General features: G+C 46.5%; 1 protein-coding gene across 1 annotated transcript in view; it reads left to right on the forward strand.

Moving 5' to 3' along the window:
* LOC126980990 (potassium voltage-gated channel protein Shaker-like) overlaps positions 1 to 23349 on the forward strand; it is a 71032-nt gene that overhangs the window by 16867 nt on the left and 30816 nt on the right. The window contains exon 2 of the mRNA XM_050831530.1: positions 17652 to 17917. The gene's annotated coding sequence lies outside the window, so the exon portion shown is untranslated. The remainder of the gene's footprint in view (positions 1 to 17651; positions 17918 to 23349) is intronic.

The following is a 23349-nucleotide window of genomic DNA, read 5'->3' on the forward strand; positions in this document are numbered from 1 at the left end:
TGCAGACCGAATAACAGCAATTGCATGACCGTGGAAAGCTTCTTGCTGTTATGGATGGACTGCCATGTGGAGCGTCCCAGTCTTTCGTTCAGGAAAGTTCTTTTTTTTTTTTACGTCGTGGCCTATTGCGCCGATAGGCTTCTTCCCGGTGGGGCCTGATGGTCGGCCCAGCCCGTTCTGGCGCAGGCGAATGTTTATAGTGGCGCCATCTTGTGTTGGCTCATGCTTCCCCCCGGAACTCATCTTTGAGCCTCTCTTTGGAGAGGTTATCTAGAGCCCAGGTTGATGGGTGGTCTTCAGGCCAGCATGTGGGCCATTCGGCGGTGAATGAAAAACCTCAGCTATGCGGCGGCCAGGATTCGAACCCGCGTCCCTCCTGGAGCTCCTGAACGCAGGGCCGTCATTCTAACCACTCAGCTCAGTTATTGTACATATCATTATCATTATAGTCCTCGCCCCTCACGTTCTTTTTCGTCTCATCATCTCGTGAACACTCCGCGCTGTATTAAAGCCACTTCGTGATATAAAGTTGTTTTTCGTTTTGTGCCGACGGCGCGCAGAAACGATGATGGCGGTTTGTAAAAGTTTCCAGTAATTGCCAGACGTGGACCACGGGCTGAAGTATTGGCTTGGCGGCGGTGGTGGTGTTGGTGGTGGTGGTGATAGGTGATGATGGTAGTGAGAGTTGTGGTGGTGGATTTGATGGATATGGCGATGGTTTAGACGATGGTGGTTGTAGTGGTGGTGGTGATGGCAGTAGTGGTGATGGTAGTGATGGTGGATGCATGATGATTTTGGTGGAGGTGGTGGTGGGTGGTAGTGGTGATGATGGTAGTGGATGGTGATGGTAGTAGTGGTGGGTGGTGGTGAACCCGGGGATGATGGAGGCAGTGGTAATGGTGTGAGTGGTGGTGGAGTTGTTGGTGGTGGTGGCGGTGCGCGGAGGCTGGCCGGGGTTGGGCAGGCTGGAAAAGGTCACGTATGAACAATAGGAGGCGTTAATGGCCGCCTGGAGCCACCCTGGACGACCTGACAGTTGAAACGCTTTTAGCACGCCACGCCTAATTACTTGCCAGCCTGCACGACCGGCGGCGACGGCGACGGCTCGACAACCGTCCCGGCTCAGACTGACTGGCCGGTGTGTGTTTGTGTGTGTATGTGAGAAGAAGGAGGGGGAGAAGGCGTCATGCAGTGGGTTCTATCAGACTGACTGGCCACTACATGTCACAGTAACCCACATCCCACCAGCAGCAAGAACCAAGAAAGAAGCATATTGTGAGTCGAGCTTCAGACTAATTTTTCCTTCGATATTTCAAGTGATTCGCGAACCACCAGCAGAAGGAAGAGGTAAAGAAAGAAAAAGGAGGAGGAGGATGCCTTCAGTGGGTCACGTCCCAGACTGACTGACGCGTGTCCCAAAAAGGAGGAGGAGGACAGACTAGCCGACGCGTTTCCTCGTGATCCGCTTCCAACCAACAGGCGGAGGAGGAAGTGGAAGCGGCGGCAGGCAGTAGATCGCGCCTTCTCGGAGATATCTCGCCCCGCTGGAGTCACGCCAACCTCATTGTCGTCGCCGTGCGGTATTCGAGGAAATGCATCTCGGAGCGTATTAGCAGCGGCGACGGGCAACAGTGCTTCACCTGCTACGGAGGCGTCTGGAAGCGAGGCGTGAGTGTCGGGCGACCTTACGTCAGCCGATGCTCCGCTGCTCCAGTTCTGACCTGCCCCAACCTCGCTGAGAATACACACTCGGATAATTATCTCCCGCTCCGCCTCGCCCATCTCAACTTGCCAGGCTTGATAACTTTACGGCCGCCTTAATAAGTGAGATGGTCTGATTAGCGAGTCTCGGCGCGTTGTAAGGCTTCTCGGTGTGACGTCTTCAAAAAGGAGTGACCCAGAAACGAGACACGACGCGCTATGAAACAAACATTTGGCTTTTCTTGCTTGTGTGTGTGTCTGTGAGAGAGAGAGAGAGAGATTTTTCCAGGAACTCAATATGAAGCAACAGAATCCCCTGAGTTTCTACGAGATTTTACACTATATATCAAAATAACACGAAACGGGAAACTTCTCTCCTCATATCCGGCGTCAGTGTGTTAGCGACTCACCTTTCCACCGGCGACTTACTGCGGCGTTATGTCACCTTTAATTAAACCGCGATAACAGGTGATCCCGAAGGAGGCGGTGCCGCTATTCCTTCCGGGGTGTCGGGCGCTGCGTGCCTTGAAACGACCCGATGGAGACACCACACACCGCCCGATAAGGTCCTGACAGCCCGTGGTGGTGGTGGTTGTGGTGGTGGTGGTGGTGGCTGTGGTGATGGTGGTGGGGCTGGTCCGTCCACATCACCCATCATCATTATCTTGGTCCCTTCCCCCCCCCCCCCCCTCCTAGCTGTCCCCCACGTCACGGGCCACAGACCCCCGCGATGAGGGACAAATAGAGAGAAGGCTAGTTATTTGTTCATTGTTGAAGGAAAGTGTGTTTGGGTGTCTGTGTTGGGGTGGGTGTGGGATGGGGGTTCTCGGTTGGGTTGTGTGGGGTCAGTTTTAACAGTAGTAGTAGTAGTAGTAGTAGAAGTAGTAAAAGTGGTAATTGTTGTTGTTTCTGTTGTAGCACCACCATAAGCAACAGTGACATGCAACAACAACAGCAACCATAACAAAATCTTGGTTAGAGCAGCAACAGAAGCAGTAGCAGTAATAGTAATAGTAGTGGTAGTAATGTTGCAGTGGTGGTAATGGTAGTAATAGTAGTAGTAGTAGTAACAGCAGCACAGTAGCAGCACCAGCGGATGTAGCCGCAATAGGTTTGCCAGAGCCCCTAAGATACAGACGGAGCGAGCCGCCCTATTGATCTAGGAGTGTGGAGGGCGAGCCACCCACTTGATAACATTGCAGAGTCGACTGTGCCCGCCGCCGCTCTGGCTCCCACACCCTCCCGCCACCCACCAACAGCTGCCGCCCCGCACGCTCTCCCTCCATTACTGTTCACGCCTTTACAAATATAGCGTCTTTGCCCTCCTATTGATCGCACGTGGAGGATGTTTGTCCACGCCCTTCAAGGCCCGAGGAGGGTAGACAGTCAACTATGACGGCACCCACACCCCTTGCCGCTGACGAGGACACGGCCGGCCGCAGCACTTAGGGAAACTTCGCTTCCTTGTGACACGGAGGCTCCTGGCAGTGAGAGAGGGGGAGGAAGGAGGAGATTTACTCGTTCCTGAAGATAGTGTTGTGGGTGAAGCAGCGGTGGAGACCGAGGAAGTCTGGCCAAAGTAACGAACTAGATATCCGAGGCCCCTTCGTCCACGTGATGGCCTCCCCGACGCTCCTGTACGGCCGCTATGCACCCCGCAGCCCCGCCTCGCCCACCGCCCTAACCAAGCCAGACCGAGCCGAACATGGCGTAACGTAACGCCACTTAAAGCTAACGTTATGTAACCAAGCCTTGCCAAAGCAAAGGTAAACAAACACAAACCTACCACAACCCTTCCAAACCAAACCTAACCTAGCAAAGTGAACCATAACCCAGCCTCACGAATTAGATATCTCAGGCCTCTTCTTCACCCATGCTCGGCCGCCACGCCCCCTCCCAGTCCCCCTCACCCCCACTTCCTCTCCTACCCTCAGTATGCCGCCTGCCATCGAGGATCAGTGAATTTTTTGCCGATATTCACTTTTGGGGGCTAGATGGATTTTCTTTTTTTATACTGAGATCAAGTGAAGGCAACTCTTGCTTAGGTAAATCGAAAATGTGAGTAATCAACCTCCAGTTTTCGCTCATTTGATCTATCTTTAGTAATGAGAATGTATTGCTTGGTCTTTCCTTGCATTGTTATCACCCATACAAGAGAGCGTATCGCGGAGGAATGTCTACGATCCCGACACGCGAGACCAATGGACGAGGCTCAAAACTAAAACCAGCAAATCTAGAGTCACGAATTTGACCACTGTTCCATTAAGACCTATCGCTTTATACGAGAAAAGGCCATAAGTATTCACATCAGAACGGTTACCACCCTTCATACACAGTTTCGTGTAACACATGATATATCGTCATGACATATAAATCTTAACTCTCCTCCTTGAAGCTGCTGTTGATGGCGGCTCAAGTTGTCTGGCCGCAACCGTAAATATTTGCCATTAAGTACTAAACCATAGAAATCACCCCATTCATCCACTCACCCCTTTGTAAAGCACACCACCCTATTTCTCAGCCATATATTCAGTTGTTGTTATGAGTCTGGGAAAGCGAAAAAAAATTGTACATGGAAACCCCATATTTAAGTACTAAACCATAGAACTCACCCCATTCATCCACTCACCCATTAGTAAAGCACACCACCCTATTCCTCAACCATATATTCAGTTGTTATGAGTCCGGGTGAGCGAAAAAAAATATATATACACACACAGAGGAACCGTGCAATAGAGTCCCCGGTTTTCCCCCCGCAAGGCAAAGTATCCAGCGGGCCGCCCTGGGACAGGTGGCTGTTTTGAATGTGTCCTGAAACGCCCCTTTTAAAGGTACCCGAGTCATAAGAGAGAAGAGGAACGCAGGAATGCTCTCTCTCTCTCTCTCTCTCTCTCTCTCTCTCTCTCTCTCTCTCTCTCTCTCTCTCTCTCTCTCTCTCTCTTTATCTATCTATCTATCTATTTATGTATGTAACTATCTATATCTATTTATCTATATCTTTAAGAGGAGGGTATCGAGACACCTCTCCACTCGAAATTGACTCATCTGTACCTTATTTTATTGGATCAGTGATTAGCGGGCTCTTTTTAATTATTTTTTGCCCTTTAGTTGCTTCCTTTACCGTAAAAAAATATCTATATCCCAATCTTCCTCTCTCTTTTAAATTACAAAACTATTCCTCTACTTCTTCTTTCATCCTTCCCTTAACATCAACTAACTAACTGCTACTCATTCACACAAGCACAAAGGCAAAACTCAAACGCATAATAATAATAATAATAATAATAATAATAATAATAATAAGAAGAAGAAGAAGAAGAAGAAGAAGAAGAAGAAGAAGAATCAGGTAACGTAAAACAAGACAAATCACAGTGACTTTTAACGCCTATCACCAACAACCCGCCCCAAAAAATAGAATCCCCAATACCAGTTTTTTTTTTTACGCCCCGACTTTGATTGATAGAGTTTTACGTGTTCGATAATATTCCGGGGCCATTGATTTTACACTGAGGTGGAGAGACATTCCCGTGCGGCTTTTTTTTCCCCCTTTTCACACGCGTCGATTTCCCAATTACCGGGAGGGAGGGAACCAAAGGCGGGGAGAGAGAGAACTGCATCGAGCGTGGGAGAGGACGGGCAGAGGACGGGAGGGAGAGAGACTGCAGGACGGGTGGGAAAGAGGAAGGATGTGAAGAGGTGAGGGAAGGGAAATATGGGACGGAAGGAAAAGAGAGTGGAAGGGAAGTGGGCGAAGGGAAGCATGGTGGAACGGGGAGGAATAGGAAAAAAGGGGAAAAGGACAGAATGAAAAGGAGGAGAGGGATAGAAAAGGGAGGGAAAAAGAGAGGAACAGAAGGAAAATGGGGAGAGGGAAGGAGACATGGATAAAAGAGGAAGGAAAGGATGATATAGAAACCAAATAAAAGAAAGAAAGGAGAGAGAGGATGGGAAGGAGAAAGTCAACGGAAAGAGAGACAGAGGGAAAGGGGGAGTAAAGGGAGAGGAAAGAGATCCGCATAGGACAATCCAGCTAGCATGACCCGGAAAGGAATGGAGATAGACACGAGGCATTGGACGAAAAGAGGAAGGTGGATGGCAACGGGAAGGGCAGAGAGGGCAGATGGGTGCGTGGGTGGGTCAGGCTGCCATCACGCCCGCTAGCCGCTGGACGTGTGTGCGCCGTAATGGTATTCAGCGCTTCGAGGCTCATATTCTGCGGCACAAAGAGATGTCAGACTCCCGCCAAAGGAACAATGCTCGCGCGGAAATGGTTCCTAGTAATTCAACGCCCGCTGCTTGTGCTGTTGTCGTAGCATTTGATCGCTTCCCCGGCCGTGTTTCACCGCGCTAATTTTAATCACCTCCGCCTGCTTTGTTACCGCCTCCCTCGTTATTGTATTACGCGAGTTGATGCTATTGTGGCCTGGTTGCCTCTGCCGCTGCTCCTGATGCTGGATGAGGCTATTTATAAGCTTATCATTGCTGTTTGTGGCTTGCGGACTATTCGGATTCGCCCACTTGCCAAGCCTAAAGTTGAGTGCGGTATTGGGGTCGAGGGTAAGATAAAGAGAGAGGATGGGATGGAGAAACAGAAGGAAAAGAGGGAGCCAGGGAATGGACGGGATGGTATAACAGAAGGAAAAGAGGGAGGAAGGGGATGGACGTGAAGGAAGAACAGAAGGAAAAGAGGGAGGAATGGAGAGAACGGGACGAAATAACATACGGAAAAGAGGGAGGCAGGGAATGGACGTAATGGAGAAATACACGGAAAAGAGGGAGAATGGAGAGGACAGGAGGGAAATGCAGGAAACTCAAGATGGGGCAAGAGACGGAGGGAAATGTTATCGAAGTCAACACCCCAGCCAGCCTTACAATCTGACAGCGTGTTGTGGTCTATCGTCCAAGCTGAAGGAAGCTGAGGGAGTGTACATGAGGCTGACTGCGGCGAGGGAAGGAAAGAACTTATTTTTTTGCGGCCGAAGTGACAGAGAAAAGCCCCGAAGAAAATGTTTTAATATGGCCCCAAAAATACCCTAAAGAGATCATCAGATTAGCTCCGGGGATGATTTGACGGTCTCCTCACTAAAGATTTGAAGTCGTAGGAAAGAGGAAATACATCGTAGGAAGAAGAAAATACAGCATAGGAATGAGGAAATACAGCATAGGAAGAAGGAAATACAGCATGGAAAGGGGAAACCAAGCATATAAAAGAGGAAATGCAGAATAGGGAGGACGAAATACAGCACAGGAAATAAATGCCGTAGAAGTTAAAGTCTACCCACCAACCAAGCTTAAAAAACATTGATCTGTTCGTATGCTCAGCTAAAAAGAAAGATGACTAAGCAATGCACGGAAGGATGAATGAGGCAGAGAAGAGGGAGGGAAGGGAAGGGAGAAAGGGAGGGAGGGAAGAGTATCTACCTACCTACCTAACAGCCACGTCTAAACTACCTGTGTGTTGCGAGGTAGGATGAAGTGAAGGAGGACGAGTGAGGTTGGGAGGAGGTAGAGAAGGGAAGGGAGGGAAGAGTATCTACCTACCACCCAAGTCTAAACTATATGTGTGTTATAGAGTTCCTGGGTGAAGTGAATGAAGACGAGGGAGGCTGAGAAGCTGCGTGGGACAAGGGAAGGAAGGAAGGAAGGAAGGAAGGAAAGATTGGATGGCTGGAGAGGCAGGCGGGAGAAGAGAGACGGGACGGAAATAGCGGCGGTTGATGAGGAGTCGCTCGATCTCCATGCGTCATTATGGGTGTCCAGAGACGGGCAATTATGGGGAATGAGAGTTTGGCGCGGCGCTGGGCTGGTGAGGAAGGTTAGGGCTCAGGCAGGTCTTGGGATCCACTTTCCTTGATGCTGCAGACGAGGTGAGGCTGAGGTGAAGAAGGTTAGGTCACAGGTTTTGGGGTTCTCCTTCCTCATTACTGCAGAAAAGACGAAGCTGAAGTAGAAAAGTTAGGGCTCAGGCAAGTCTTGGGGTTTACCTTCCCCGCTAGTAAAGGCAAGGCGAGGCTGAGGTGAAGGTTAGGACGCAGGTTTTGGGGTTCACCTTCCTCACTACTGCAGAAGGGACGATATAGATTAGGACTCAGTTTTGGGGTTCATCTTTCTCGCTGCTACAGATTAGACGAGGCTGGGCTGTGTCAGGAAGGTTATGGCTCAGGTCTTTGGGTCTTTGCTGCTGTAGACGAAGAGGGTTGGTCTCCGTGAGGATAATAAAGGCTTAGTTAGTTAGGTCTTAGGGCTCTCTTCTTTGATGCTACAGTTGAGGCGAGGCTGAGGTCAGGAAGGAAAGTTACTGTTCAGGTCGTGTGGTCGTGTAGTTCACCTTCCTCACTGCTGCAGAGGTGATGGAATGTGTGAGGAAGGTTAGAGCTCAGGTCATGCGGCTCAGTGTCCACGCCGCTGCAAACGAAGAGAGGCCGGGGTGAGGCGGCCCGAGCTGGCGTCATGGGGTGCGCGGCTTGATGAGTTTACACATTAATGAGATCAAATTATCCCTCTTGTCAGGGAAGCTAAATTTCCGGGTACTCATTTACTTTTTTTGACGTGAGAGGAAAGTTACCTCAATTTCTTCGTTTTATATTTTTTTTTCGTATACAAAATAATGGAGGTAAAGGATCTTGCCGTTGATACAGGGTTGACATTCTATCTGTATACAAGTTTTGGCCCACTGCGATGAAAATTTTGAACACTTGGGTGACAAAAATAAATAAAATATATAAAATAAATAAAATATAGATGAATAAATAAATAAAGATATAATAAAAGCCTAAACTCACCTTAATTATTGCGCTTTCTTATTGACTTTCACTCACGAAGAAAATATAAATAAAACTGTACCGTGCGTTTCACTAAACCAAAACAAAAGAGACAGACTCCAAGGCGTAGGCGTGGCAGCAGCGGCAGCAGCATCAAGGAATCCAAGGCACGTACTGGGCTGACTTTCCGCCTCGAGACTGAAGCTTAAAACAACCGAACTCAAGTCATTTCGATATCGAGAGTGACGCAGGTACTCTTAAGCGGGAGGCTGTCGTTCCCGTGGCGTGCCTGTAATCAGACGGAGTAGGCTGGGAGGAGGAAGAACAGGAGGGGGAGAAGGAGTGGCATGGAAGGGCGTGAGGTGAGAGGTAATGAGGGGTGAGACAGAGGCGGTTTGAGGATGAGGGGACGTGGAGGATGGGTAAGGGAGGGACGGGAAGGGTCGCGGAGGTGTCTGACGGTAGGGGACTGAGAGGGGGAAGGGGCATGGTGTCTGGCGGGCGGGGGGTTGTTGAGGGGGTTGAGGAGGGGGAGAGGGCGTTGGTGAGGAGTCTGGCGGGCTCCTTCCATTAACGTACCTCTGACGGTTCATTGTCTTGGGTGCAGATCGAGGCTTCATTGTCATGGCACACCTGAGCGCGGCGACAGGTGAGGCGGCTGGCGGGGAACGTAGTGGAGAACCTTCTGTTGTACTCTCAATTTTCGTTATTTGGAAGACAAGAGTTAGCGGAATCTTCATTCTTTTTTATTCCTACCACTGTTAAACTCTGGAGCAGCCTTTGTTGTTCTTTATTTACTCATTCCTACTATCTTAAATTCAAGAAGAGAGTATCGGAACGTCTGTGGAATTTAATTTGATCCTTTTCTTTCAGCATCTTCCTCTGCCTTCTTTCATGTGAGGCAGCGTGTTGCGGGCATTACTTTTCTCTTTTCCCTTGGTTTGTCTACTGTAAACAAGACAGGAGACTATTATATACAACTGTCTGCACCTCCTGATATACATAACCTGAAGCTCTCTGTATAGAACCATCACCGGAAGCGAGTATTTTCCTCTATTTCTGACTCGTGGCCTCCCCTGATCGTATGCTATTCCGGTGTGGGAATGTCACCGAAGAGGTCTCGTCCCGTCCTTGATGCACCGCCGCCCCGCCGCTGGGAGCCCCTCCGCCGCGCCACGCACCGCGGCAGCCCACGCCGACAGTTTTTCCGGCACCGACACAATCTGGGAAGTGACGTCGCGTATTGAGTTGCAGGCCCCGCAGGATTATCATACTTTGCATATTCTCGGAGACGTTTGCGGCGTTATGGGCTTCAGAATTAAATGTCCGATGCAATGTGAACTAGATAATATGTGTATGTTAGATTTAATAATGGATAGGAAAATTGTAAGAAGTAAAAAGATAGCTCGTAACTTTCACGTGTTTAACTTAGACTAGAAAAGCTACTGAGACATGTTTATTTGTCCCTTCTCATGATAAAGTAATAGATATGAGATTTACGAAAAGTAGACAGTACAGAGCCCATGCGTGTTTCCGCAATACTACTGCAAAGGCTACTGCTTCTTTCTTTTCCCGTCGCCTGTGTTCCCCGCCTCGTGAGAAGTAGCGTCGCCGCGGCTGCCCGAACACCCGCTAAATACCCCGCGCGGCGCCCCCCGACCCGCCATGTGAAGCACTTTCTTCCCTAATATTCATGGACCGGCAAGTGCTGGGCGCGGGAGGTGCCAAGCCGGGAACGATTCAAGGAGGTTTTGCATTGTTATTATTTTTGTGCTCCAAGTGTTTATTCTGAAAACTTGAAGCAGCAACACGCAAGGCTACCAAGTTATTGAGATATCGATATTCCGGTGACGTTAAATTAATCTACCGTATTAGATATCAGTGTCTGCATAATTTTACGACCTGCATATATTCAATTATAAGCGATAGTCGCTGAAAATAAGAATAAAATATGCATGAAAGCAAGAGAAAACCACAAATATGATAACTAAAATGTAGTGTTGCTGAAACGTAGGAAATTAAAGTAAAAGAAAATACCACAAGTTATTCCTTTGTGCCACGAATGAAATTAGAAATTGTCTTCATTTATTGGTTAGTTCGCGATGCAGACAGAGCTCACCATCTCCATTTCTCCGGATGCGAGAGTGGTGATTGTGAAGACAGTGGAGTGGCTCGCGCTGGGTGGAAGAGTGGAAGAGTGGGAGGGGGGGTCAGGGGGAGGGGGAAGGGACCTATTCTACAACTAGACCTGAAGAAAACCACGTCAGTGAGGCCATTTGGTGTATCGTCGTTCACCTTTGTATTTTTTTGGGGGGGGAATTTCACCTATGATCTTAGAGAAAGTAGCTAACTAACGACCAATTGTCACTATAACATCTGAGGTCTTTTAGTGCCGTAGTAATACATTAAACCAATTAAATTCAATGCCAAAATATCCTTGCGTGAATACTAAATCCAAAAACAGAAACCTGAAACATCAATGCAGTATGTAAGCAACGTGTATTGTCTAAAAGGCCTAAGTCTTCAGAAAGGGTAGACAGGGCGTGGCGAGGCGTTGCAGCATCGGCCGAAGAGAGTACTCCAGCGGGGCCTCAAGACCTCTCGGAAACACAGGAATAAATTGGGAGTCTTTAGCGGGCCTGAGGAGGGAACGCGCCCTTGACAGCCTAATCTGATTGTCCACTCGAGTCCCTCCTATCGCTGGCTGGCGGGACACACGCGCTGGAGGGGCTCGAGATTCCTGGAGAGAGAGAGAGAGAGAGAGAGAGAGAGAGAGAGAGAGAGAGAGAGAGAGAGAGAGAGAGAGAGAGAGAGAGAGAGAGAGAGAGAGAGAGAGAGAGAGAGAGAGAGAGAATGCAAATAAGTAGACATATATAAGAGCCCACGAACCCAGAATAATGTGTGTGTGTGTGTGTGTGTGTGTGTTTTCCTGTCTGTCTGTCTGTCTGTCTGTCTGTCTGTCTGTCTTTCTGCCTGTCTTTCTCTGTCTGCCTGTCTGTCTGTCTTTCTGCCTGCCACTCTCTGTCTGTCTGTCTGTATATGTTTGTCTATATATATTCTTGTAAGTGTCTGCATGCGTTCTGTGTTTATCTTTATGTGTTTTTATGTATACGTAAGTGTGTATCCATGTATGAGTGGATGTATGTATGCATGTATGTATGGGAGTATGTATGTGTGTGTGTGTGTATGTGTGTGTGTGTGTGTGTGTGTGTGTGTGTGTGTGTGTGTGAGTCTGTAATGAGTGTGTGTATGTATGTGTGTGTGTGTATGTGTGTGAGTCTGTAATGAGTGTGTGTTCTCCTCTTCAGCCGGCGACTCCTCAGCTCCGCCGGGGTCGTGGAGGCGCCGCGGGGCCGCCCTGATGCTGCTCGGCGACATAATTTATAGCCCGGCTCCAGGCTACGCGCTCTGTAAACACCCCCGAGCTTCTCATTTTTTCTCCTATCCTCTCTTTGATGATCTGGAGAGGATGTGACTTTTTTTTTTAACTTTATCTCAAGGCTCAAGCTGTGATGAGTCTGTCTCCGTCTGTCTCCGTGTTGAGTTGGCTTGGTTTGGTTGTGTGTGGGGGGGGAGGGTAGAGGGAGTGTGTGTGTGTGTGTGTGTGTGTGTGTGTGTGTGTGTGTGTGTGTGTGTGTCATTGTTAGTAAGGTTTTGTGTGTGTGCCAGTAGTCTTCGTCTGTCAATCTGTCAGTTTCTAACCTGCTACACACACACACACACACACACACACACACACACACACACACACACACACACACACACACACACACACACACACACACCTGTAGCTGGACAACACTTCCGCGTCACGCCATCACCTCGACACCTGACCTTCACCTCACACCTTTTTGCTCCTCGCCTCCCGTCACGCGAAGACCCACGCAACAACATCACTTTTTTTTCCGTCTCGCTCCCTCCCAGGATTCATAGAAGGCAGGTAGCGATTAGTGTGACTTCTTTGAGTTTCCTGTATCAACGTTACTTACCTGTACAATTTAGACAAGTGCTATTTGTTCACAACTCGAAATAAAAAAAAATGTAATTCTATTGATTTTGTTTGGCGAGAAGCTTTACTTTTATCAATTTATTTTTTGTTGTGTTGATAAATGTGTTAACACTGTGTCATACTCCTCCCTACACCTTACTTATTCAAGAAGGGAACGTCAAAAAACTTTTGGAACTATATATATCTGATTTGTCTATTTTTAGGCTTTTTTATTCTCTTTTGGTAGCAGCGTCTGACCGGGCTATTCTTGGTGGCGCTGGGTATGTCCACCGCCGTAAGAAAACAAGGACAACCTCAGTAGTGTATAATATTGTTATTTTAGAGAACAAGATATTTTTGTAAGCGTACGTAACCGCCGGGCCATTCAGAGTGCCTGCAACTAAAGGACAACGCGGAGATGGGACGGGTGAGTGAGTGAAGTTGTTCCTGTAGCTTTCCTTCTAAGGCAGTGGTTCTCAACTCGTTTCAGGCCACGGACCACCAATACAATAAAAAAAAATGTCGTGGACCATATTTCAGTTTGAAATATATTTCTTCTGAAAAAAAAACTCGAGAAATTATATAAAATAATATCCAGCTAACATTTTAATCTGAAATATATTTCTTACAAACATAATTTCCTGGAAATATATATACATACGTATCTAACATTTTGCCGTGAAATTTATTTATAACAAAACGAAATTTTGAAATTATGCAGAAGTATACAACTAAACAACTAACCAACACTGTCCTTCCAATTTTGATTAATTATTTTTTCCTTGCAACCAGACTTTTGGATTCTCTTCTCACTGACAAGCTTTTCAGTGTTAGGACACAGGACGAATGGTACAACTAATCAGCTCAGCAGTTCGGTGGCTACTAGCTACAGCACTTTACGACAGCGTAGTATGTAGCCGTGCGTCAGCTAAAAGGAATCAATAAGATGGCTCATCCCCTTTACTCGTATAGTAAATCATTGATATTCGTTTTATAATAGATTCAATTTAGACTCTAAAAGTGACTCGAAGTGCTACTTAGCAGCCAAAACTTAATGATAGGCAATATACTTCTTAAATATTAATAATATAGTAAAATGAAAGGTCAGTTATTCATTTTGATTAAATTTTTCGTACTGAATATTCAATAAAATTCAAAATTTTGTACATTCATTTTCCAGTTTATTACCAAATACAGCATCCCGTGGACCACCCAAAAAATCATCATGGACCACCAGTGGTCTATGGACCTCCAGTTGAGAACAACTGTTCTAAGGGATAAGTACCTCCTTCAAAAATGTACCGTCTTCCTTATGAACGTGAAGATAGATAGATATTTTTTACAACAAAGGAGGCAGCTCAAGGACAAAAAAAAGATATCATAAAAAAGACAGGTAAAGTCTGGTCCGGCAAAAGAAAAAGAGAACGAGAGGCCAAAAGAGAGGTCAAGTCCAGGTGGTGAGGTGTCTTGATACTCTCCTCTTGAAAGTCGTAGGCAGGAGGAACTACAGACGAAGGAAGAAGGGAAGACTAGAAAGAATGGCGCTGTTAATCGTAAATGATTTGTGTTTTAGAGTCCGCTTCCATACTAATCCGTGTACTGTGGTAGGATTTGATTGTTTTAGGAGTGGAGTGGTTTTAGTTAGTGCTGCTGGTGCCCCGGCCGGCCCGACGAATGTAGTGACGTCACGGAAACGAAATTGAGGGTGTTCTCATATGTGTATTGAGGGAAAGGCTGCTGTGTTTACTTGTTTGTTTGTGTGCGTGTGTTTGTTAACATTTCAATTTGTAAAGTACGCTTTTTTTTACGGCCGGCTTGCTGTTATTTCATATATTCGAGTTTGCGTGTATAACATGGCGAGAGAGAGAGAGAGAGAGAGAGAGAGAGAATTTCGAGTTGAGGCATATTTTTCCTATAGACTTTCCGAAGGGAAATTGGTGATCGGGCGTATCCTAAATTGTGAGCGGCTGGATTTTGATAATAACACCTATGAATCCTTCCTCTGTTGTACTTCAAATGAAATCGGATGCGCCAGAACCGTAGAGTTACCGGTCAATATTTACAGCGCCTTAAGCGTCAGTAAAGTCTCCCGTCACACCATAATCAATTCCGGCGTCAACAACTTAGCTATCGTTTGAGTCTCATGATTTAACGTAGCAAAGGCAAATAAATCTAGAAAACTAACAAAAAAAGAATAAAGAACAAAGAAAAGATATGAAAAGATTTGATTTACGTTATTGTTCTCAGGAAAGACAAATAAGGCGAAGACAGAACAGAGGAAAAGATGAGGAGAAGGAGGAGGAAAAGTGAAGGCTGGGAAGGAAGGAGGGTAAGCAGGTACAGGAGAGCCAGCCAGCACCATCCTTGCCTCTGGTGTCTCGTCAGCCTCCCCTTCTTGGTATTATTTCCTCGCCCTTCCTTCACTTAGTTACGGCTCCACCCTCATCTCCCTCGTTTATCTAGCCCTCCCTTTGTCTCTCAGCCCTCCTCATGCCTCCTTTCCCCGCTTCCATGACTCCTATTCACCTCCCTTCTGCTCCATCTCTTTCATCCATTTCTCCTGCCTTCCATTTTCTTCATCTTTCATCTTGTCTCCCGTGTGGCATCTCCCTCTTGTGTCTTCCTTTCACGCTTTTCTCTTTTCCTTCTATCATCCTCCTTCTCTTTTTCCTTCCTTTTTGTCCTCCGTTTTCCTCCTTTCTCCTCTTCCTTCCTTCTTTGTCTTCCATTCGCCTTTCTTTTCCTGTCCCTTCCTTTCCATTCTTACATTTTCTTACCAACACCTCCCTTCTGTTCCTTCCTCCTTCGTCTTCCATTTGCTTTCCTTTTCCTGTTCTTTTCCTTCCACCTTTCTTTCCTGTCCACCCTTCATTACCCTGCACCTTTCCCTTTCCTTCCACCCTTCCTTCCTTCCTTCCTTCCTTCCTTCCTGACTCACGCTCTCCCATTCTCATCCCCCACAAGCTCACGGCCGCGCACAGCCTCGGCCCAAACCAAACTGACCCTTCGCGCGTAACTTAGAATCAAACTTTTCGGAACAACTCGAGCTCTGGAACTTTTACTATGAAAGGAACTATTTAATTTCCTCTGTGCGTTAGAGTATCGCTGGGCCGCGTGCGTGTCCTGCAAGCACTCCAAACACCTCCTCCTCTTCCTCCTCCTCCTCCTCCTCCTCTTCCTCCTCCTCCTCCTCTTCCTCCTCCTCCTCTCTCCTTCCTTCCTTCTCCTCCTCCTCTCTCCATGACCTTATGCCAGAATGCAAGACGATTACCTGCAAGCTCGTGACCTTTGATTGAAATGGCGCAGTCGTGAAAGATTTACTATTTTTGTTACTGCGAAAGTTTGTGGCTAGTAGACCTACACACACACACACACACACACACACACACACACAAGAAGTTCAGAATACTGCCTCGCGTGCTATCCCAGGCCATGGCTATGCCCCGTGGCGCGCCGCTGGGCCTGGGTTCTATTTTATCTCAAGCCTTGCCCGGATAGTCCAGCGCGTCAAGAGAGATATAGGATTTTTGTTATGGGGAAACTTCTTCTAGTAGCCCGAAACAAACGAGAGGCTCAGAATGCCGCCCTACGCTACCCCAAGGCCTGCGCACCGTACTTTGCTCCACGTTTTATCAGGCGAGCGGCGTGGGTTGTGTGTGGTGCTACCCATGACGTGTTAGGGGGCTGTCTTGACGCAATGAGCAGGACAAAATTATTATCTTATCCTTATGTAACTTTTATACTGTGTGTTGGCGCCGCTTATGAAGTTTACCCTTTAAGAGACAAATTAGCATTGTGACTTCGTGAACATTTAAAAGGAAGACAGTTGTGTATGTCTACATGCGTGCATACATACATATATACATTCATGCATACATACATACATATATACATAAATATACATACATGCAGACATTCACAAGCACGTATATGAATGCAAACATATATACGGAATTTTATCTGAAAATCTGGATTTCATTCTCTCTCTCTCTCTCTCTCTCTCTCTCTCTCTCTCTCTCTCTCTCTCTCTCTCTCTCTCTCTCTCTCTCTCTCTCTCTCTCTCTCTCTATCTCTCTCTCTCTCTCTCTCTCTCTCTCTCTCTCTCTCTCTCTCTCTCTCTCTCTCTCTCTCTCTCTCTCTCTCTCTCTCTCTCTCTCTCTCTCTCTCTCTCTCTCTCTCTCTCTCTCTCTCATGCTGTCGATAAGTGACGGACGTGTGACAGGCGCTCTTTTATTTGGATATGACGCGTGATGTTCCCGGCGAGGAGGGGGTAACGATCCCACCCCGACGCTCCTGAGACTGACGGGTGACGCGGGAACATAAAGATCGCGAGGAACAGGAGATGCTTGATGTGCTACCCTGCCCCCCTCCTCTCCCCCGCCCGTTCGGTCCCATGTGTTGATCTGAGCTTTGGTGCTGTTATTGAAAGTCTTTTTTATTTCGCGACCCATATTTCTATTTTAAGGCAATGTATGTACTTTTCATGACCTATTTGTAGCACCTTGAGAGGTTTATAAGAGTTGTGTGTCTAAGTCGTTTTGTGTTATGTTTTTTGTATGTGTGAATAAGTGGTGAGCGGAAGTGGTCTGTTGCAATCCAGTACTGTTTTTTGTTTGTGTGTGTGTGTGTGGGTGTATGTGTGTACGTGTGTCCTTCAGTGCAAAGACATTATAGTCCATAGCAACAGCGACAGTACGTGTATCATTATTATCGTCATCATCATCATCACCTTCATCATCATAAAAGCTGTTCGCCATAATAAACTATAAAATATACAGTACTAGATGCGCTCATTTGCTCCGTATATCATAGTGCAGTTAACAGTAATTCGTATTTTAAATTATATATTACCCCAAAGTACCGTAAACACACACACACACACACACACACACACACACACACACACACACACACACACACACACACACACACACACACACACACACACACACACTTAAACACACAGCTACTAAGTTCGCTGATGAAAGAAATTGTATTAACTCTTATTATACATTCAAGAGTATTTTTACCTCGTACTACTTTGCCCAACAGCCCTCCCCCTCACACACACACACACACACACACACACACACACACACACAAGCACACACAAGCACATACTGACACGTAGCCTCCCCCTCCCATCAAGTCGTCCCCTCACCTCGCACCTTCCCTCACACTCTCTCTTTCCCTTCCCTCAGATAAGCGGTCTTCGGTTCGAGACGCAACTCCGGACGTTGAATCAGTTTCCGGAAACCCTACTGGGAGACCCGGCGCGTCGGATTCGCTACTTCGATCCTCTACGAAATGAGTACTTCTTCGATCGCAACCGGCCCAGTTTCGACGCCATCCTATACTACTATCAGAGCGGAGGGAGGCTCAGAAGACCAGTCAACGTGCCACTCGACGTCTTCGCGGAGGAGATTAAGTTTTACGAGCTCGGTGAAATCGCCATCAATAAATTCAGGTGAGTGAAGGCCATTGCCGGCGTCCACGGGGGCTGAGGGTGGAGGGCTGACAGGAAAGAAGGGGAGGAGAAAAATACGTGCTGTGCAATGGTAGGGTGAGACGATGGAAGCTGGGAAAGAAAGCGGGGAGGGAGAGGGGAGGAAAAAAGGGTCTCTCAGATGGTTGGAATGAAGAGAAAAAAGACGTTCTATGCTATGGCAGGGTGAGACGATGGAAGCTGGGAAGAATGAGTGGAGGGAGAGATGAGAGAAAGGGGTTTAAGATAGCAGGTTGAGACATTAGGGGCAGAGAAAATGGCAAAGATAGATGGAAAGAAAGAGGGAAGGGAGAGAGGGGAATGAGGTCTGTGAAATGGCAGGTTGAGTTGAGACTTTGCGGATGTTAGAAAGGCGAAGATAGATGGAAGGAAAGGTCTGTGTCAGGGAAAAGTGTGACATGGGAGGCTGGAGAGAAGATTGGCAGGAAAGGAGAGAGAAAACGATGATCTGTACCATGGCAGAATAAGACATGAGAGGCTGGAAAGAAGGCAGGAAAAGAAAAGAGTGGAATAGCATGGCAGGATGAGACGAAGGGACTAAAGAGAAAGCAGAGATAGAAGGGAGAAAGGCTTTATTCGATGTGAAGGGAAGAAAGCAGGGAGAGAAAGGAGCGAAAGGGCATGATAGGATGAGACAAAGGGACTGAAGAAAAAGCAGAAAAAGAGAAGAAAGAAAGGGTCTATTCGATGTGAAGGACTGGACAGAGAGGGCAAAGAGAGAGGAAGGAAGAGAAGAAAAAAGAGTTTATACGAGGCAAGGGAAAGACGTGAAGGACTCGAGGGAAAAAAGAAAGAAAGGAGGGAAGGAAATTTTAAGTGTGATGGAAGGAAGGAGAGCCCGTGAGGAGGGAAAAAAACAGGAGGTCAGAGGCGTGAAGTGAGGGAGATTTTCAAGGGGTTGTGGAGGGGGCGGGAAGACAAGTGATGGAGAGGGAGGAAAAACGGGAGTGGGAAAAAGGAACTGGAGGGAATTTTTTTGAGAAGGAAATGAAAAGTTAACGGGAAAGACAGGGGCGATTGGAGGAGAGAGAGAGAGAGAGATTTCGTGTTTCCTTTAATAGCACAAAGTCTAAAATAGGTATTCTCTATCCCTCCACTCTGCATTGCACCGTGTAGTCTTTCTTCTTTTTTTCTTTTCCTCCTTCCCTCATCTTTTTTCTTCTTCTGTTTTCATTTTTTCTTATTTTTAATTCTCTTCCTCTTCTTTTTATCCTTTACTTCTTCATTTTCTTTTTCCCTGTACTCTCTCCATCATTATCTCCTTTTCCTTCGTCGTCATTATCACCGTCTTCTTCATCTCCCTCCTCCTCCGCCTCCTCTCTTCTCTTTCCTCTTCCTTATCCTTTCCTTCTCTCCCTTCGAAATTAATGCCCTTTAATAAGTCAGAATCATAAGACCAGGTAAAAAAACATCCACGTACACCTGTGTTCCTATAGGTGAGAGAGAGAGAGAGAGAGAGAGAGAGAGAGAGAGCGTAAAAGTGTAACCCCATACAAGGAGAAGAAACTTTCGAACTAGATTCTCCCAAAGATCCGATGTGATTTTTATTCAATTTGCGACGAAAGCTCGGAATAATGTTTCTTGACGGTGTGTGTGTGTGTGTGTGTGTGTGTGTGTGTGTCACTAAAAGGAAAGGAGCAAAGTTTTTTTTTTTTTTAAGGTGATTGGTCAGTGTAGAACAGAGGCCAATGTCATTCTCTCTCTCTCTCTCTCTCTCTCTCTCTCTCTCTCTCTCTCTCTCTCTCTCTCTCTCTCTCTCTCTCTCTCTCTCTCTCTCTCTCTCTCTCTCTCTCTCTCTCTCTCTCTCTCTCTCTCTCTCTCTCTCTCTCTCTCTCTCTCTCTCTCTCTCTCTCTCTCTCTCTCTCTCTCTCTCTCTCTCTCTCTCTCTCTCTCTCTCTCTCTCTCTCTCTCCAGCTCTGCAATCAGCCCTGGAGAATTTCGTTTCCGTCCTTCGTCTTCTCTCTAAGCCCTTATCGTCCTTTATCGGGTGCCTTCCTTCGTCCTCCTGTCTTAGTAGCGGTTTTAGGGGGGACTGGCGTAGACGAGAAGGCTTGGCGTGTGTGTGTGTGTGTGTGTGTGTGTGTGTGTGTGTGTGTGTGTGTGTGTGTGTGTGTGTGCTTGTAGAGGAGTGTTGGGAGACTTGGTGCTTGAGGGTGTTAGAGAAGTGGAGGTGCGGAAGAAAAGGAGGGGGGGTGCATTCCTTTGGGAAGTCTTGGGGTGCAGCCGCTGGATCCCACATTGTATCGCTCGCCAAGTGACCGTAAAATAAGTGGTAACGAGCTCTCGGGGGTCTGGGCCGAGCTCTAGGTGGTGGCTCCCGCGCTGTAAGGTCACGCCGCCACCTCAAACCGACCCTATTTTTTGTTGGTGTGTGCGAGGGAGGGTGGAGGGTGAGGGAGGTGTGTGTGTGTGGTGGGGGGAGGGGGGCTGCCTATCTGTCTACCTTTTTACCTTTTTGTCTGTCTTTATTTCCTCATCTATATTTCTGTTTCACTTTTTTCTGTCTGTGTTTGTCTGTCTGTCTGCTTGTCTGTCTACCTTTTTACCTTTTTGTGTGTGTCTTTGCTACCTCATCTGGATGTCTCACATTTTTTGTCTGCCTGTCTATCTGTCTGTTTTTCTGTCTGTCTACCCGTCATGGAGTCTGCGAGTTCAGAGTAGTTCAAACATTCATTGTTAGCTGCCCATCAAAGCATCAGACGCCGACAGAAGCTCGATTAGGACAGAGAAAAATATAATCCCTTCCATGAATACAACATGTTTCCCATTCGGAGGGAGGGAAGGAAAGAAAAAGTTGAGAAAGTTGTTAGACATATCTTGGGGATCTTTGACTCCGTGTGGGCGCCCGAGGCTCTGGTGGGGCCCCGGAGCTCTGTTTCTGGAAAGACAAAGCCATTACGGGAAGGAAAAGGAAGTAAATAGGTGTTTATTTTAAAGTTTTGGAGTAACATAAATAAAAGAACAGAGAGTCTCCTTTACTCTTGTCGTAGAGCCAAAGAGAATTTAAACTGAGCTCAAAAGTTTGTACACAATCGTTCATGATGTCCTTTAAATTGAAAAAACAAATGCAGCACCAAATGAAGCTGAAGAAAATCATTATTCAGCATAAGTTGAGATATAAATAGCGAGATTTATCTTATTTTTATACCTGATCCAACAGAAAGTAATATCCAGCGTTAAGAGAGGAGACAAAACATTTCTTAAAAACACACTACTTTGGCCTACACGTGCGGACAATCATGTATTCCAAAACTAACATTGACTTACTTCTCTGCGTTAAACTGGACGAGAAACATCAGTACTTTACGTCTCTGCAACTTCTGTATTAAGAAAGTGATGATGTTTGGCGAGTCCCTCCCTGAGGAGAATCGTTCGCATAAAACAGATAAGAAACATTGAATTCCTGAGTGCCATTCATCCACAAAGGAGCTGATGACGAGAATACTCTTGTGGGACACCTTGGCGAATCGATTTTCTCTATTTTGCGAGAAAGAGAAATCTTTTATCGCTGCAACGAAAGGGTGAATAGAAAATAAATTACTTCTGAATTAAAGAAAATATAGTTTAGACAGATGTGTTTTGTTTGAATGATGAGGATGTTGACCGCGCTATTGTTGATGAATGCAAATATAACGTTTGATCGCTGTAATTCACTGAGAAAGAAGATCAGTCATTTGCGTTCACCTAGTTGAAGAATAAATAGAGAGAGCAACAACCTAAAATACCTGTGAGCAAAGAATACAATAAGAATGACTGAGGAATAGACAGAGAAGGAAACACAGACGGTAAGGAAAAGAAAACGGGCATAAATGAATATCTGATAATCGGATTGACATACTAACGGACGGAACAACAACAAAAAATCGTAAGCAAAAATGAAAAGGAGGATGAATGAGCAACAGACAGAGAAAGAGACGTAAATGGAAAGGGACAAGATACAACACAGACAGAGATACCGAAGGAGGAGGGGAGGAATGAGACAGATAGGGCAAGGACGAGGAGGGACTGCGAAAAGACAGCAAATGAGATACGAACGGAAAAGTACAGGACAGGACGGGGACAGAGATCTATGGGTCGAGGGAAGGGAGGAAGGAGAGGGCCGGGGCGAGGACGAGGAGGGGCGGAGCGAGGGAAGCAAGGGCACCCTGGTATCCCCCGAGACAAGGTAATCCCTTTTCGCCTCCCCGCTGCCACCAGTGACGTAACGCTTCCTCCCGAGAGACGGCGCGCCAGCCCTACGAGAGGCGAAGAGGAAGGCGCTGGCGAAGGTGGAAACAAGGTAATGGCAATGGTGGGAATGTGATACAGTCGTGGAGAGAAAAGATTCAAGGAAGGTTCAGAACAAACACAGGGAACGAGATGGAAAATAAGGAGTTAAAAGCATGAAATAAGGCTACAGACGAAGACGAAGAGGTGAAATTAATATGTACGGAATAAAATCATTGAAAGAGGTAGAAAAGGAGAGATTTGAAGTATGGAACGTTTATGAAAGAAAAATATAACGAAGGAGAAAGAAGGTTATAAAAGAAACACGATTGAAAATGTGAAATAATAAGAGTGTAAAGAGCAGGAGGGTCATTGAGAACTTCGGTATAAAAACTATAAAAAAAAATGGAAAATAAGTAAAAGTTTGAAGCACGAACAATACATGAAGGGGAAAAAACAAATGTAAAATAAACATGAATAAAGCGGAACCAAATAATAAAACCTCAGAGCAAAACAAACATCCTGAAAAGCAAAAAAAAAAAGAAGGGGGAAATAATAGTAACAACGATAATAAAGCTTTGAAAATCGGAACAACATTTACGAAGAAGAAAAAAAATAAGAAAAGGAAAAAAAAAAAACACGTGTGACAAGACGGTATAAAAGAGAGGGAAAAGTTAAATGAGGGTATTAGAACTGGAAAGACACCCCCCCTCCCCCACCCCTCTTTACCCCTACCCCCCTTCCCCCCCTCCCCCCCTCTTTACCCCTGCCCCCCTCCCCCCCCCTCCCCCTTCCCCGTCAAGTGATATATGGGCCGCGGGAACATTTTGACGCTCCGGATGCTTACTATAATTCTTGGGTTCCGTTCCCGAGTGATTTATGCATCAGTTTCGAATAAATCTTTTCCCGCCACAATATCGTTGGCCTCCGTGTTCCATATTTACGTACGTCACGGCGGCCGAGGACAAGAAACACGTCTTCGTCTTGTCTTCTTGGTCGTCGGGTTTTTTTTTTTTTTTTTTCTGTAACCGTCTGTCTTTTCTTTTTTTTTTTTGCTCCGTTTGGTGTTTATTATATGATGAAATGTTATGTTTGTCTTTCTTCTTTGCTTTGTTTGATAATTCGCTTGTTTGTTTCTTTGTTTCTCTGTCTGTTTGTTTTCTTTCTTATTTTCTGTTATTCTGTCT

This window comes from Eriocheir sinensis, chromosome 46, assembly GCF_024679095.1.
Source record: "Eriocheir sinensis breed Jianghai 21 chromosome 46, ASM2467909v1, whole genome shotgun sequence".
In the NCBI taxonomy this organism is placed as follows: Eukaryota; Metazoa; Arthropoda; class Malacostraca; order Decapoda; family Varunidae; genus Eriocheir; species Eriocheir sinensis.